This window comes from Salvia hispanica, chromosome 3 (assembly GCF_029641045.1).
Source record: "Salvia hispanica isolate PSC_SH4W2 chromosome 3, Shi_PSC_v1, whole genome shotgun sequence".
Lineage (NCBI taxonomy): Eukaryota > Viridiplantae > Streptophyta > Magnoliopsida > Lamiales > Lamiaceae > Salvia > Salvia hispanica.
Genome location: NC_142694.1, coordinates 17,294,621 through 17,310,938, shown reverse-complemented (window position 1 = coordinate 17,310,938; position 16,318 = coordinate 17,294,621). Strand labels below are relative to the sequence as shown.

Sequence of the window (16,318 nt, the reverse complement as noted above, 5' to 3'; positions counted from 1 at the left end):
ATTAATTAGAAAAGTCTTCCATGTCGGAGTAACAACATTGACCATGTCCAGAATGAGCATAAACATACTAAGTGATGTGTTTATTAGTAAAAAAAAGTTGTTGCATTTTTTAAGGGAAAAGACACACGATCCTTCTCTCCCCAACCCCAATTGCCAATCATTGAGGAAAAATCGGGACTATCATTTACGTTAAAAGGGAGGTGTAAAGTAGTAGTGGAAATTAAGGTGTACCTACCCTTTGCAATAAAAGTGAACTAGAATTTTTAATAATGGACAGACTAAAATGATAAATCGGGACTCCTAATTAGAGCATCCGCAATGGTCGGCTAGCGACCGGCTAGCCGATTCGTCGCGCTAGCCGATCGGCTAGCCGAACCATTGCGACCGGCCAGCGCGAAATCGGCGAGCGCATCGGCGTGGGCTGGCCGATCGCTCGTCGCTAGCCGATCCGCTGGCCGATCGGCTAGCCGCCATTGCAGGGGCCCGATCGGCTAGCGATCGGCCAGCGGTGTTTTCCGATTTTTTTTTTTTTTTAAAACCTATATAAACGCGATTTTCGTTTCATTTTCATTTGCACCACTTGTTTTAACGAGTTTTCTCTCTCTCTAACTTTCTGTTCAAGAGCATCATCGAGCGATGGATCACGCGGGTGGTAGCGGTAGCGGTAGTGGTGGGGATCCTGAGGAGTACGAACGGAGGATGAACGAGGCTATGGAGGCCTACATGAACCGCGGGATGGAGCGGTACATGCGTATGGTGGAACAGCAGGCGATACCTCGCCCTCCTCCACCAGTTGTCCACCACCGAGCAGTGATTGATCGGGATCACGTAGCTGCACATCAGCGGCTGTACGAGGACTACTTTGCAGAGTACCCGCGGTTTCCCGCCAACATGTTCCGGCGGCGTTTCAGAATGCGCAGGGAGTTGTTTATGCGCATCGTTAGGGCATTGGAGCGTCAATATATGTGTTTCCGCTTCAGGCACGATGCGGCTGGCAGACCCGGCCACACCCCTATCCAAAAGTGCACGGCGGCAATCAGACAGTTGGCCTACGGAGGCGCGGCAGACATGTGGGATGAGTACCTCCACATCGGTGAGTCGTCAGCCCTGAAATGTCTGAAGGAGTTCTGTGGGGGCGTGATCAGCATTTTCGGTGAGCAGTACCTTCGAAGCCCTACTCCCGAAGATTGTCAGAATTTGATGCAGATGCACGGGGAGAAGCATGGGTTCCCCGGGATGTTAGGCAGCATAGACTGTATGCATTGGGAGTGGAAGAACTGTCCGACTGCCTGGAAGGGGGCCTACACGACCGGCTACAAGAACCCCACGATAATCCTCGAGGCCGTAGCTGATTACCGGCTGTGGATCTGGCATGCGTATTTTGGGGTAGCCGGGTCGAACAACGACCTCAACGTCCTGAACTCGTCTCCCCTCTTCAACGAGAAGTGCCAGGGCGTCGGTCCAGCCGTCTCATTCGTGGCCAACGGCAACCGGCATGATATGGGCTACTACATGGCGGATGGGATATACCCTCGGTGGCCGGTCTTTGTGAAGACGATCCGACAAACAAGTGATGAAAAGAAGGCCTACTTTGCGCAACGACAGGAGTCGGCGCGCAAGGACGTGGAGCGCGCATTTGGTGTGCTCCAGTCTCGATGGGCGGCAATCAAGGGCCCAACGCGTTTGTGGGATGTCGGATGCGTTTCCGAGATAATGTACGCCTGCATTATCCTGCACAACATGATCGTCGAAGACGAAGGCGTACAACTGACTAGTTGGGTCAGTGACGATGAAGCCGGTCCAAGCCACGGAACGGCCACCCCTAGTGTGCGACAGGGGGTACCCCTCGATGAAGCCGGCCGACTCAAGGAATTTGCCAGCATGCGCCAAGTGGATGCTCATATTCAACTCCAAAAGGATATAATTGAAGAGTTGTGGGCACGGAGGACTGCACGACGATAGTTTTTTTTCTTTATTATGCATGTACTTTTTTTTTATCTATGTAACTTTTTAAAATGCAATTAATGAATTTTCCCGTACACGTGTCTAAATTTAATTCCGTATTTTAATCGTAATTTTAATTCCGTAAATGTAGTATATTTTGAATTGTTTTTATTGCGGCTGGCCTATGGCTGGCCTAAATCTGACGTGGCAGGTGGTTTTTTTAGTGTTGCTGACGTGGCAGAGGAGAGAATGGCTGGCCTATGGCTGGCCTACCGACCATTGCGGATGCTCTTACGAATGAAGGGAGTATCATTTTCTCAAAACACGTGCAAAAAAACGTATTATTTTAGCTGGAACGGATGGAGTAGTACTATTTTGTTCCAGAGGAAGAAGATAAACGGTAAAAGGTATACAAAAATAACTACCACATTTATTTTTTCTGTGAAAAAGATGTAAAAATATTTGTTTAAAATTGATGGAGATATAAACATTCTCAAATACCCTTCCTATTAGAGATGGAGTTTTTGTTATAAAAAAAAGAAGAAGTTAAATATGGTATCTATTTATCTTTATCTTTCTATTTAGCGCATCTCTTGAAAATGCTCTTAGATCATCCACAAAAGTACTCTTAGCAACAAGCTCTTAACTATTCGAAGGTCTCACACCACTTTTAACCATTTTTTATTTCATCTCTTAGCTAAGTGATAAGGCCTATAACAAATAACAATTCATCTCATCTTTTAATTACTCACGGATCTCACTATTCTATTCTTCAATTCAAAAATATAATTAATCAAAACATTCCTTCTGTCCCACCCTAAATAATACTTCCTTTGTCCCTGAAAATTTGTCACCTATTTTCTTTTACGTCCGTCCCTAAAAATTTGTCACCTTTCACTTTTACCATTTTTGGTAATGGACCTCACATTCCACTAACTCATTGATACGCTCAGATTTTGCACTGTTTTAAGGCCTTTATTTGGTCCGTTTTGAGTGTCAAAGTTGCATTACATGTCCATTATTTGCATATTTTATCTATTTTGGTATTTTGACGTGTTTTGTGTGAAATGTGCAAAATATAGCAGAAAAAGGGCATAAAAAGGTGAATTTCCGGAAGCAGGAGCTGAAGGGCAACCCAGCGGTCGCTGCAACGAGTCCAGGGAGTTCTGGAGCTGTCCAGCGGCCCGCTGGGAAAACGCGGTGCACGACAGCTGTGTTCAAAATCAATTTTTTCGGTGATCCTAAAGTCCGATCAGGGCGTTCTACACACCATTCTCTTCGTCTTGAAAAGAGCTTCAAGATGGTACCAAAATCACCTCAATTGGAGTTCTATGGAGAGAGTTATGGAAAGTCGCGCAAAGCTGTCAGTTGTAGTCTAGGCAAAAATTTAAAGAAGGAAAGAAGATATTACCTTGTGAAGCCAAATCTTTTTCTTCTACTATGGGGCACGAAAATTCCATCTTTCCTAATGCTTGGAGGAAACTTATTATCAAATTTAAATCATCCTCAAGCCTATATATATCCCATAACCTCATTCATAGAATTCACCCTTCCATAGCTCCCAAAAGGGGAGCTTTCATAAGCTCCTCCCCGACCCTAATCTTTCATCTTTCACCCTTCATCTTCTTTTTGCCAATAAATTCCATAGCATAAATTTGAGAGTTCTTCATTGTGCAAAGGGTTGAAGAAGGAATCAAGAGAAGATCAAGGCTAGAAGGATTCACCCTTTGGGTTTTATTTGCTTTAGTTCTTATTTTCTTTATGACTTCCTTACAATCTATGTTTTTAGCTTATTCTTTCATGTATAACTAAATTCATAGGATTTTCGGGATGTGTTAGTAATTATTGGTTTATACAGTTCTGTTTTCTATTTAATATCCGTTTTGTTTTTACTTCGTTTCTTTCCTAAGTTGTTCCGTAATACTTCATGCTTGAGTGACACATTCGACGAAAATTTAATATAACTTGCTACATAATCGTGAGAGGAGGTTGGCGAGTTAGATCCACTGACACTACAGTTAGCTTCCCTTAAAACGGCACTGTTAATTGAGAGTGAGGACTTTTCAAGGGTCTTAAGAGCTTTTAGGAGTTACGGATCTAGGATTGACAACCCTAGTGTTAGTAATCTACGCTTGTACCGCATGGGCATAAATATGTGACTCGTTCTATCGAAGTATAAACTGTGCTAGGGTATTATAGTTGGAATTTGTATAGCCATGATTGTGAATGCACATCCCTATAATTCTCTTATCTCTCATACTTTATCTTTGTGATTTAATTGCATTTAGTTGTTTACTAGCTTTGAATTGTTTTTATCCAAAATTCTCTTGTTTCTCTAGATAGTATTTGACGCTTAGTACATAATAGCCAGTTGCAATTATATTCCTCGTGTTCGATATCCCGGAACTGACCTTTAGCTATACTAGATCTACCATGTATACTTGCAGATATTTTTAGTGCTAATAAAAAGTGCATCACTCATTCTCACTTACATTTTATTTTAAAACAAATGTATAAAAGTAGGAACTTTATGTCACTAATGTTTTCAACTCACTTTCTGTTACATTTCTTAAAACCCGTGTCGGTTCAAATGGTGATGAATTTTGAGGGACGGAGGGAGTAGAAGTATATTTTTCTTTTTGGGATGTCTCATCCTAAATGACACATTTCTTAACTCTCTCTCTCTCTCTCTCTCAGTTAAGTGATAAGATCTATAATAGTTCATCTCATCTATTTTTCAACCCTAGGTAATAGGAGTGTATTTTCCTTTTTGGGATGTCTCATCCTAAATAACACATTTCTAAGTAATAAAAATGTCACTTTCTCTACTTTTTCTCACTCTTACTTTACCATATCTTCACTTACGTTACAAAACAACACTTCAAAAAATCTTGTATCGAAAAAGAAATGCTTCACTTAGAGTGTGATGAAGGGAGTAAGTTTTTTCATGGCATCTCCTAACTTGGGGAATGAAATTTTTGTTCTTGCGTAGATAAATTTAGGGTTGATAGATATATAAAACACGAAATTTGATCAAATTCAGATCTGTCTCATGAATTTTGAGCAAAATTTAGAATACTAAATCACGAAATAATTTTATTCTTATTTTCTCATCTATGCATCAATCAACGTCCTTTTATGATACTAAAAACGACAATATGTTAATACAATAAGAAGAAATATATAAAAGAAGAAAAATACTTATATTGATAAACACGTTGTTTTGAATATGTTAAACAATAATTTTTTGTGGATGGATCAGACAATTGAGAAAAATTGAAACTTTATAATTTAGAGTGAATTACATAAACGGTACCCGATCTTTCACTTTCGCACATAAATGGTACCTGATCTTTATTTATATCGTTTTTGGTACCTATTAATCACATTTTTGGTACCTGATATAATTTTCATCTCAAAATACCCCCTAAACAAATTCATTTTTCCATTTATGTCAAAAGTGATATTATGATACATTCTCTCATTCTCCTCACTATTTATAGTACTATTATGATTAATCAATATTAATATTATTATTTTGATGTTATAAATTAATAATTAATTTATTTTTTAATATATATTTAATCATAATTATAGTTATAATTATATTCAATTATTATAATAATATTACTATTATAATAGTAAAAACTAATAATAATTAATAAATAATAATTATTATTTTATATTAAATTAATAACTAATCAATGTAGTCTTAGTCAAAATTTAAAATTGTGAATGAATTCATAATGGTAAAGAGTTGAATATTTTTAGTTAGGTGTTTCAACCCTAAAATGAGTATAAATAATTTAATTAATTTAATTACTTTAAATAATTAATTTAATTAGGTGTTTTGTTATTGATTTATATTATGAATGCAATTAGATTTATGTATAAAACACTAAAAAAAAGAAGAAAAAGAGGAAACATAAACTAAGGGAAAAAGAAATAAGAAAGGAAGATAAATACTAAAAAAAAGAAGAAAATGAAGAAAAAAGAAAGAAGAATAAACTAAAGAATAAAAAAAGAAATAAAAATTACATATTTGGTTCTATTTGATTGAAATTTCCAAAAATATCCTCCATAACAAAAAAATCACATATTTAGTATCTAGAGTTATTTTTGTCATGAGGTACCAAAATGATATAAAATAAAGATCATGTACCATTTATGTGCGAAAGTGAAAGATCAGGTACTGTTTATGTAGTTCACTCTATAAGTCAATACAATTTCAAAATTTATAGGACATATTAATGTTTGACCAAATTTTTAAATTTTAAAAGGCTGTTAACAAATAAATTTAACATACTTGTCATACTACTACTATTTATGAAATTCTTCTTTCTAGTTTTAATTGAAGTGAAAACACATCTGTATTTTTTTTTAACCAGAAAATAATCGCATGCTTCAAAGATATAAGTATTTATTTCTAGTACTCCTATCATACTTCATGGATTGTGGTGCCCTTAGCTACCCTTGTAAGTGTAACTTGTAAGAGATGTAGTGAAGACACAATTAACCAATTCATTGTTATTAGTAGGAATGGTTGGGTCTTCCAAATTATAATTCATGAGACCATATATTCCACAAAAATACATTTTATCCCAATTCGAAAGACACACATACAATACCATGACTATGAGGCAACAAACACTAGACATATTTAACAAAAAACAACACACCAAGATGAACTTAAGTCTCACCTCGCACCATCCATATCCAGCAACGAAAACACCTCACTCCCATTAGGCTGACTCGAAACCACACCGCTGAACGACCGACTAACCGAGTCGTCCTCCTCAATCGTGAAGCTATCCGTTGGCAGCCGTTGAAGGACCGGCATGGGCACGCCCCACGACACCTCGGTCGTGGTGTCCTCATACGGCTGCCTCGGCACGGCTGAGTGCTGAAGCTGGCGGCAGTACTCCAAATCCCACAACACATCCACCATATTAGGCCTATCCCCCCCATTTTCTTGCAAACATTTCTCCACAGTCTCCCCAAACTTCCTCAGTGAATTCGGATTAATCTTCCCCTCAAGACAAGGATCCACAACCTTCTCCAACTCCCCCTTCCTCTGCCACACCATTCCCCAATCCGCTAAGTTCACCTCCTCCCTCGGCAGCTCCTGATCAACCGCTGGCCTCGCGCATAGCACCTCCAGGAGCACCACCCCGAACGAGTACACGTCTGACTTCTGCGTCAGCTGCAGGCACCTAAAGTACTCCGGATCCAAGTACCCGAAGCTGCCCTTCACCTCCGTACTCACATGAGTCTGATCAAGCGGCCCGGAATGAGACAGCCCAAAATCAGCCACCTTCGCCACGTAGCTCTCGTCCAACAAGATGTTCGTCGACTTGATGTCTCTATGAATGATCGTCCCGGTTGATCCAGTATGCAAATAATGAATCCCCTTCGCTGCCTCACAGCATATCCGCAGCCTCTCGTCCCACGAGAGGCTGCGGTTCACATCCCCATACAAATGCTCCCTCAAAGTACCATTCTCCATGAACTCATACACAAGTATCATCTCGTCCTTCTCGTCGCAGTAGCCAATGAGCGAGACGAGATGCTGGTGTCGGATCTTCGACAAAACCCTTATCTCCGTGTGAAACTCCTCGAACCCCTGCCCGTGCCCTGCCTCGCTCCTCTTTATAGCCACTTTGTTTCCGTTCCTCAGCGTCCCCTTGTAAACCTTCCCGAAACCCCCCTCCCCGATCATCAGCTTCGCGTCAAAGTGCTTCGTCGCGAAGAGGATCCCGGACAGCGGGATCTTCAGCCCGAGGTTCAAGTCAGCAAAGGGCGTCCCGGTCACCGATGTCCGAGCAGTAGTCCTACTATAAGAACTCCCCAACGGCCAATTCAAAACCCCATTCTGCTTCACTTTCCTCTTCCTGAATCGAAGAAACACTACACCAAACACTACCAAAACCAAAACCAATCCACCAATACACAAACCAAGAATCAGAAACAAGCCTTTGCCAGAACCATCTCCAGAATCAGAGGCCTTGTCTGTGAGAAGCTCCATTATCTCCAGACCATTCAACATCGCATTTCGAACACTCGATTCCGAGTTGGGGCCAACGCTTACATTCACAAAACCGGAATCATCCGTTTCCACCAACCGATCTATATAAAAGGGAGCTGCCCCCTGAGGAATTTTATCCCAAGGAAACACCACAATAGGCTCATCACCATCGACAAACAGGTTGAATTTGAAGTTCTCATTCGAGGTATCACTAACAATGTCACAGAAATGCAACCTCAAGAGATGGCTAACTCCCTTCTTAACCTCAAACCGCCACGAGATATTATCGGAGCTATTAGTATTCATCTCTCTAGCAGTGTTGTAAACAGAATCAGGAGCAATGAATGTCGTAGCTCCACCGTCCTGATACTTAATCTCATCAGTGTAAGTGTGGGACTTGGAAGTGTTTCCGGGGAGCAAATACGGATCGTCGGGAACCCAATACCTCATCAGCGTGTCACTTTCCCGCGTAACGTTCCCACCACCGACGTTAATCCTGTGAAGAATCCGCAGCGTGAAATCGCCCAAAACGCCGTTAAAATATCCGTTATCTCCCTGGTTACTACTCACGCGAGGAATGGGAACGGAAGCGTAGTCTGGAATTAGCTCCGGCGGCGCGAGGAAGACTTCAATTGCGTTGACGAATGCGGAAGATCGGTCTTTTTGAGCAGGATTGAAGTTGATCTTCAGCTTCCCTGCGGATGCCTTGATTAAGAACTCTTCTACGATTGGGAATCCGTAGCGGCCGGCGGTGAAATTGGATAGGAGGGAGAAGCCGGCGGCGGAGACGTGGAATTGGGGGTTTTCGAGGGAGGGGGAGGGGGAGAAATGGAGGCGTAGGATGTAGGTGCCGGTTTGGTCTAAATTGAGGTGGTAGGAGGATGGTTTTGTGAAGACTCTTGCGGTTTGGTAGAGTTCGAGGGTTTGGTTTGCGGCGGAGGAGGTGGTGCCGGTGGAGGAGAGGGAGAAGGTGGAGGGATTTTGGTCGCCGGTGAAGTTGCGTTGGAAGGTGGGGAGGGAGGAATGGGAGCCGCAGTTGATGAAGTAGTAGTCGGGGAGAGTGTAGGAGGATGAGGGAAAGAGGAGAGATGAGAAGTGGAGGAAGAAGGTGAGGGAAAGTGATGAGAGGATGTTGCTGTGGGAGTGATGGAGCTCCATGGATGATTGGATTTTGGGAGAGGAGAATTTGCAGTAAGAGATATGGAATTTGTAAAATGGTTTGATACTTTGATTGGAGGGGAGGCGAAGATAGAGTTGATGAGATTGACTTGAAGTTGACTTGGGCAAGTGTTGTGTTGTGGCCCGCACAATTATGGAGTTATTATTCTACACTTATATGCTTTTGAAGGTTCTCTTTAAATTGATTTTTCAAATTTCATTAATTAGAAATGTCTTCCATGTAGAAGTAACAACACTGACGAATTCCATAATTAATTGATGTATTTCCTCATGACACACAAATATAAGTAATAGTACTAACATAGCACTCTATCTGTCTTATAGTAGATGTCACCCTTAAAAGATGACAACGAATTTTTGGAGATGTTATTTTATGTATTAAATAGTAAGAGAAAATATAATTTTATAATTGATGTGAGAGGAAACATTTTTCAAAAGAAGAAATGTGACATTTTTCTGTGGAACAAATTAAAAAAAAAAAAAAGTGTGACATCGACGAAGGGAATAGTATAAAAGTTTTTGCATCTTTTTTAGGGAAAAGATACAAGATCATTCGATAGCCGATACACTCTCTCCCTATTGCCAATCATTGGGGAAAAACTTCTGTCCAATGCGCATATGTCGGAGTGGCAAGGAGAAAATTATTTAGATTAAATATAGTAGAGAAAATAATGAGAGATAAACTGAAAGAGAGTGATTATATTGAAAATAGGTTTTCTTTTCCTAAAAGAGAGATCCACTTAACAGTTTTTAAGTGATGTATTAGGATATATAGTAGGAAGTGTATTTGGTGATCTTGATCGTCCCTATAGCGGATGTTGTCTTCAAGAAGAAGTTCAATTTGTTTTTGTTTCCTTATACTTGTGTGTTATTTTGGATGAATGCAATTGTGTCAACCTGTCATAGTTTACATTGCTTTGAAATGTCTTCAAGATAGATATCACACTTCTCCCTTGCGATTTTTAGAATTTGAATACTTCCTACGTGAAATCGATTCAGTTTTGGGATTTCCTTTTAATCCTTAAATTCTTTTCTAAATTTGTTATAGGTATCAAAAATAGTGAAAAATCTAAGAGCATTCGCAGCGGTGAAGAAGCGCCTGCTCGTCCGTCCGTCTCACTGAGCACCGGCTCGTCCGTCCGTGCCAGCGGCACGGCGCTGCTCTTAGCTAAGAGTACGTCCGTGCCGCTGAGCAGCACACGTGGCGTCGCCTTATTCGCCAACGGCATAGCCGTTGACTTATTTAATTTTTTTTAAATGCGAAATTAATTAAAAAAAATGTTTTTAAATAAAAAAAAAATTTCCCACTTCCCAAAAAAATATATCCGTTTTCTCCCCACTTTTAATTTTTTTTTCAATTTTTTTTTCCCCAAAATTCACATTTTCATCTATAAATACCCCCACTTCAACACAAAAAAATCACATTCTCATCTATTCTATCATCATCTACATTCTCTCATCTTTTTTCCTCATACTCTCTCATCTAAATTCCCACCACACTACACAATGTCCGGCTCCGGCGATCACCCCTCCGGCAATCGCGGTTGGAACCACGATTGGTTCGACTCCGAGGCCGGATTAAATCCGGAAACGCAATTTACGGCCCCTCCTCAAATCCAAGGTTCGCAATTTTCGGGTGGCTACCGTCCTTACCCGGTGCACGACCAAAACGCCTCCGGGTTCGGGTGGGCACCCGAACCCGGATCGGGAGGGAGCAGCAGCTCTACTCTTACTCCTACTTCTATTCCTACTCCTACTCCTCCTGTTCGTGGCACCCGCACCCCGTACACTCCGGGTGAGATGATGGCGATGTTCAAAGCCTACTTGGCAGTCTCCGAAGATCCGGACATTAGCACGAACCAAACCGGGGATACGTATTGATGGCGCATCACTCGCTTTTACAATGAAACCGGGCCGGGGGGAACCATCCCTCACAATGAGAGTATGGTGCGCAATTGCGTCTACAGATACAACTTATCAATCGGTAAGTTCCAGGGGTACTTCCAACAGGTAGAGCGGGCGGCGGGGAGCGGCACAAGCGAGCTCGACATCATCAGTGCCGCCTTGGCGACCTACCAAAGCTTGGAGATGATACCGTTCAAGTACCTCGATTGTTGGCAGGAGGGGCGCCGACATCCGAAGTATGAGGGCGGCATAGTAGCATCGTCCTCCAGCTCATATAGCAAACGGTCGAGGTCGGTAGCCCTATCCGATGGCGCCTCCGATGATGTGGCTACCCAGCTTGCCGGAACTAACTTGGGTAGCCCCGACGCTGTCCCGAGCAGTTCCCGTCAGCCGCAAGGAAGGAAGAAGGCGACGGCTACCCGTCGTCGCGCCCCGACTCCAGCCGCCCCCGCCCCCGCTCCCGCTCCCTTTGTGCCTCCTCCACCCCCAAACAACTCGTTGTGGACCCTCTTGGGTCAACTCTATTTGAACGATACGTCTAAGATGACTCCGGATCAACTTGCAACACATGAGCAAATGATCCGGGGTCTCAAGAGGCAATTGGGGTTAGAGGACTAGTCTTCCACGTGTGTAATTTTTAATTTGTAAGATTTTAATTATGTATTTTTTATTTTCTAGGATTTTAATTATGTATTTTTATTTTTTAGTATTTTAATTATGTAATTTTTGTTTTTTAGGATTTTAATTATGTAATTTTTATTTTTTAATGTATTTTTATAATGTAGAAATGTTTTTAATAATTGGAGTATTTAAATTGAATAATAGAATGGTGAGACTTTTGAGCTTGTCCTTAGCTAAGAGCATGGATGTGGGTGTTGTGCTCTTAGTTAAGGACAAGGAGTAAAAGTGGGTCTGGACCTACTTCCGTGTTCTTAGCTCAGAGCACGGATGAGGATGCTCTAAAAGAAAGGAATTAGGGAATGGATTGGATTGGAAGAGAAATATGAGTCAATTCAATTATATCAATTTCTTTGTCTTAATTGGACTTGGACTTGGGCTCTGCACAAAAGATTGGGGATTCAATGTCTTTTTCTTTCATTTGTAATTTTTTTTGTAATCTTTTTCATTTAGATATAAATGGTTCATTTCGTGGCATTCCCGACTTAGAAATGATATTTTTGTTCTTGAGCAGATAAATTAACATACGTTACTTATTTGTCATACGACTACGAAATTCTTCTTTCTAGTTTTATTGGAGTGAGAAGACATCTTCTTATTTTTTTCAGAAAAATACAAATATTATCTTCGTCCACAAAAAATAGTGTAGTTTATCATTTTGGACCGTCCATTAAAATTAGACGGATTCTAAATATAAAAAAATTTAAACAACATTTTAACCCCACATCATTTTATAATATGGACCTCACAATATTTTCACCACATATTTCCCTCATCTCTCTTATTTTACCAATCGCACGTTAAAATCCATATGATTTACAACTTTGTCTATTTTTTGGATGGTAGTATTATTTTTCATATATCAAATAGGTCATGAGTAATTTAATATAGTACTCCCTCTGTCACAGGGAAGATGACTGTGCCTCGAGACGACACGAGATTTTAGACACTACCCCCTTAGTAGTGAAATCATTTTGTCATTTTGGTACGTTTCATAGTAATAAAATCATTTCTCTTTTTAGTAAAGTCAATATATTTCTTCTCACTTATTTTACTTTCTCTTACTTTATTCATTCTTCACCTCTCTCTCTTTTTTATTTGCAATTTACATCTTCTTTTACTTAACTCACTTAACACATTTTATTTTTTTTCTTTTAAATTGGTGTCTTCTTTCCAAACTTTGTTATGTGGCATCAGAGTTTAAGCCATGGCCAATATGGGTCATTTTGTTATGGGTTGCAAACTATCACAATAATTTGAAACTTTATATTTTAATATTTCAATTTCAAAATTTGTGGGACATATTAATGTTTGACCAAATTTTTAAATTTTAAAAGGCTATTAACAAATAAATTTAACATACTTATCATACTACTACTATTTATGAGATTCTTCTTTCTAGTTTTAATTGAAGTGAAAACACATCTGATTTTTTTTTTTTGCCAGAAAATAATCGCATGCTTCAAAGATATAAGTATTTATTTCTAGTACTCCTATCATACTTTATGGATTGTGGAGTAACTTGAAAGAGATGTAGTGAAGACACAATTAACCAATTCATTCATTGTTATTAGTAGGAATGATTGGGTCTTCCAAATTATAATTCATGAGACCATATATTCCACAAAAATACATTTTATCCCAATTCGAAAGACACACATACAATACCATGACTATGAGGCAACAAACACTAGACATATTTAACAAAAAACAACACACCAAGATGAACTTAAGTCTCACCTCGCACCATCCATATCCAGCAACGAAAACACCTCACTCCCATTAGGCTGACTCGAAACCACACCGCTGAACGACCGACTAACCGAGTCATCCTCCTCAATCGTGAAGCTATCCGTTGGCAGCCGATGAAGGACCGGCATGGGCACACCCCACGACACCTCGGTCGTGGTGTCCTCATACGGCTGCCTTGGGACAGCCGAGTGCTGAAGCTGGCGGCAATACTCCAAATCCCACAACACATCCACCATATTAGGCCTATCAGCCCCATTATCCTGCAAACACTTCTCCACAATCTCACCAAACTTCCTTAAAGAATTCGGATCAATCTTCCCCTCAAGACAAGGATCCACAACCTTCTCCAACTCCCCCTTCTTCTGCCAAACCATCCCCCAATCCGCCAAGTTCACCTCCTCCCGCGGCAGCTCCTGATCAACCGCTGGCCTCGCGCATAGCACCTCCAGGAGCACCACCCCGAACGAGTACACGTCTGACTTCTGCGTCAGCTGCAGGCACCTAAAGTACTCCGGATCCAAGTACCCGAAGCTGCCCTTCACCTCCGTACTCACATGAGTCTGATCAAGCGGCCCGGAATGAGACAGCCCAAAATCAGCCACCTTCGCCACGTAGCTCTCGTCCAACAAGATGTTCGTTGACTTGATGTCTCTATGAATGATCGTCCCGGTTGATCCAGTATGCAAATAATGAATCCCCTTCGCTGCCTCACAGCATATCCGCAGCCTCTCGTCCCACGAGAGGCTGCGGTTCACATCCCCATACAAATGCTCCCTCAAAGTACCATTCTCCATGAACTCATACACAAGTATCATCTCGTCCTTCTCGTCGCAGTAGCCAATGAGCGAGACGAGATGCTGGTGTCGGATCTTCGACAAAACCCTTATCTCCGTGTGAAACTCCTCGAACCCCTGCCCGTGCCCTGCCTCGCTCCTCTTTATAGCCACTTTGTTTCCGTTCCTCAGCGTCCCCTTGTAAACCTTCCCGAAACCCCCCTCCCCGATCATCAGCTTCGCGTCAAAGTGCTTCGTCGCGAAGAGGATCCCGGACAGCGGGATCTTCAGCCCGAGGTTCAAGTCAGCAAAGGGCGTCCCGGTCACCGATGTCCGAGCAGTAGTCCTACTATAAGAACTCCCCAACGGCCAATTCAAAACCCCATTCTGCTTCACTTTCCTCTTCCTGAATCGAAGAAACACTACACCAAACACTACCAAAACCAAAACCAATCCACCAATACACAAACCAAGAATCAGAAACAAGCCTTTGCCAGAACCATCTCCAGAATCAGAGGCCTTGTCTGTGAGAAGCTCCATTATCTCCAGACCATTCAACATCGCATTTCGAACACTCGATTCCGAGTTGGGGCCAACGCTTACATTCACAAAACCGGAATCATCCGTTTCCACCAACCGATCTATATAAAAGGGAGCTGCCCCCTGAGGAATTTTATCCCAAGGAAACACCACAATAGGCTCATCACCATCGACAAACAGGTTGAATTTGAAGTTCTCATTCGAGGTATCACTAACAATGTCACAGAAATGCAACCTCAAGAGATGGCTAACTCCCTTCTTAACCTCAAACCGCCACGAGATATTATCGGAGCTATTAGTATTCATCTCTCTAGCAGTGTTGTAAACAGAATCAGGAGCAATGAATGTCGTAGCTCCACCGTCCTGATACTTAATCTCAGCAGTGTAGGTAGGGGACTTGGAAGTGTTTCCGGGGAGCAAATACGGATCATCGGGAACCCAATACCTCATCAGCGTGTCAATTTCCCGCATAACGTTCCCGCCACCGACGTTGATCCTGTGAAGAATCCGCAGCGTGAAATCGCCCAAAACGCCGTTAAAGTCTCCGTTATCTCCATGATTCGTCACGCGAGGAATGGGAACGGTAGCGTAGTCTAGAATTAGCTCCGGCGGCGCGAGGAAGACTTCAATTGCGTTGACGAAAGCGGAAGATCGGTCTTTTTGAGCAGGATTGAAGTTGATCTTCAGCTTCCCTGCGGATGCGTTGATTAAAAACTCTTCTACGATTGGGAATCCGTAGCGGCCGCCGGTGAAATTGGAGAGGAGGGAGAAGCCGGCGGCGGAGACGTCGAATTGGGGGTTTTCGAGGGAGGGGGAGGGGAAGAAATGGAGGCGTAGGATGTAGGTGCCGGTTTGGTCCAAATTGAGGTGGTAGGAGGATGGTTTTGTGAAGATTCTTGCGGATTGGTAGAGTGGGAGGGTTTGATTTGAGGCGGCGGAGGTGGTGGTGGTGCCGGTGGAGGAAAGTGAGAAGTTGGAGGGGTTCTGGTCGCCGGTGAAGTTGCGTTGGAAGGTGGGGAGGGAGGAATGGGAGCCGCAGTTGATGAAGTAGTAGTCGGGGAGAGTGTAGGAGGATGAGGGAAAGAGGAGAGATGAGAAGTGGAGGAAGAAGGTGAGGGAAAGTGATGAGAGTATGTTGTTGTGGGAGTGAAGGAGCTCCATGGATGATTGGATTTTGGGAGAGGAGAATTATTGCAGAAGAGATGTGGGATTTTTAAAATGGTAGGAAATGTTTGATTGGAGGGGAGAAGAAGATAGAGTTGATGAGCTTGACTTGAAGTTGACTTGGGCAAGTGTTGTGTTGTGGGCCTCACAATTATGGAGTTATTATGCTACACTTATATGCTTTAGAAGGTTCTCTATTAGAGCAACCGCAATGGTCAGCTAGCGATCAGCTAGCCGATTCTTCGCGCTAGCCGAATCATTGTAGGCGGCGAGCGGTATACCGGCCAGCCGATCGGCGTGGGCTGGCCGATTGGTGGGCACTGGCCGATGCGCTAGCCGATCGGTTAGCCGCTATTGT

The 16,318-nt window shown here is 42.1% G+C and overlaps 2 pseudogenes; both read right to left on the bottom strand.

Moving 5' to 3' along the window:
- Positions 1 to 6,501: 6,501 nt before the first annotated feature.
- Positions 6,502 to 9,197, bottom strand: LOC148930281 (putative receptor-like protein kinase At5g24010 pseudogene; annotated as a pseudogene).
- A 4,071-nt stretch (positions 9,198 to 13,268) lies between these two features.
- Positions 13,269 to 16,020, bottom strand: LOC125214092 (putative receptor-like protein kinase At5g24010 pseudogene; annotated as a pseudogene).
- Positions 16,021 to 16,318: the final 298 nt, after the last annotated feature.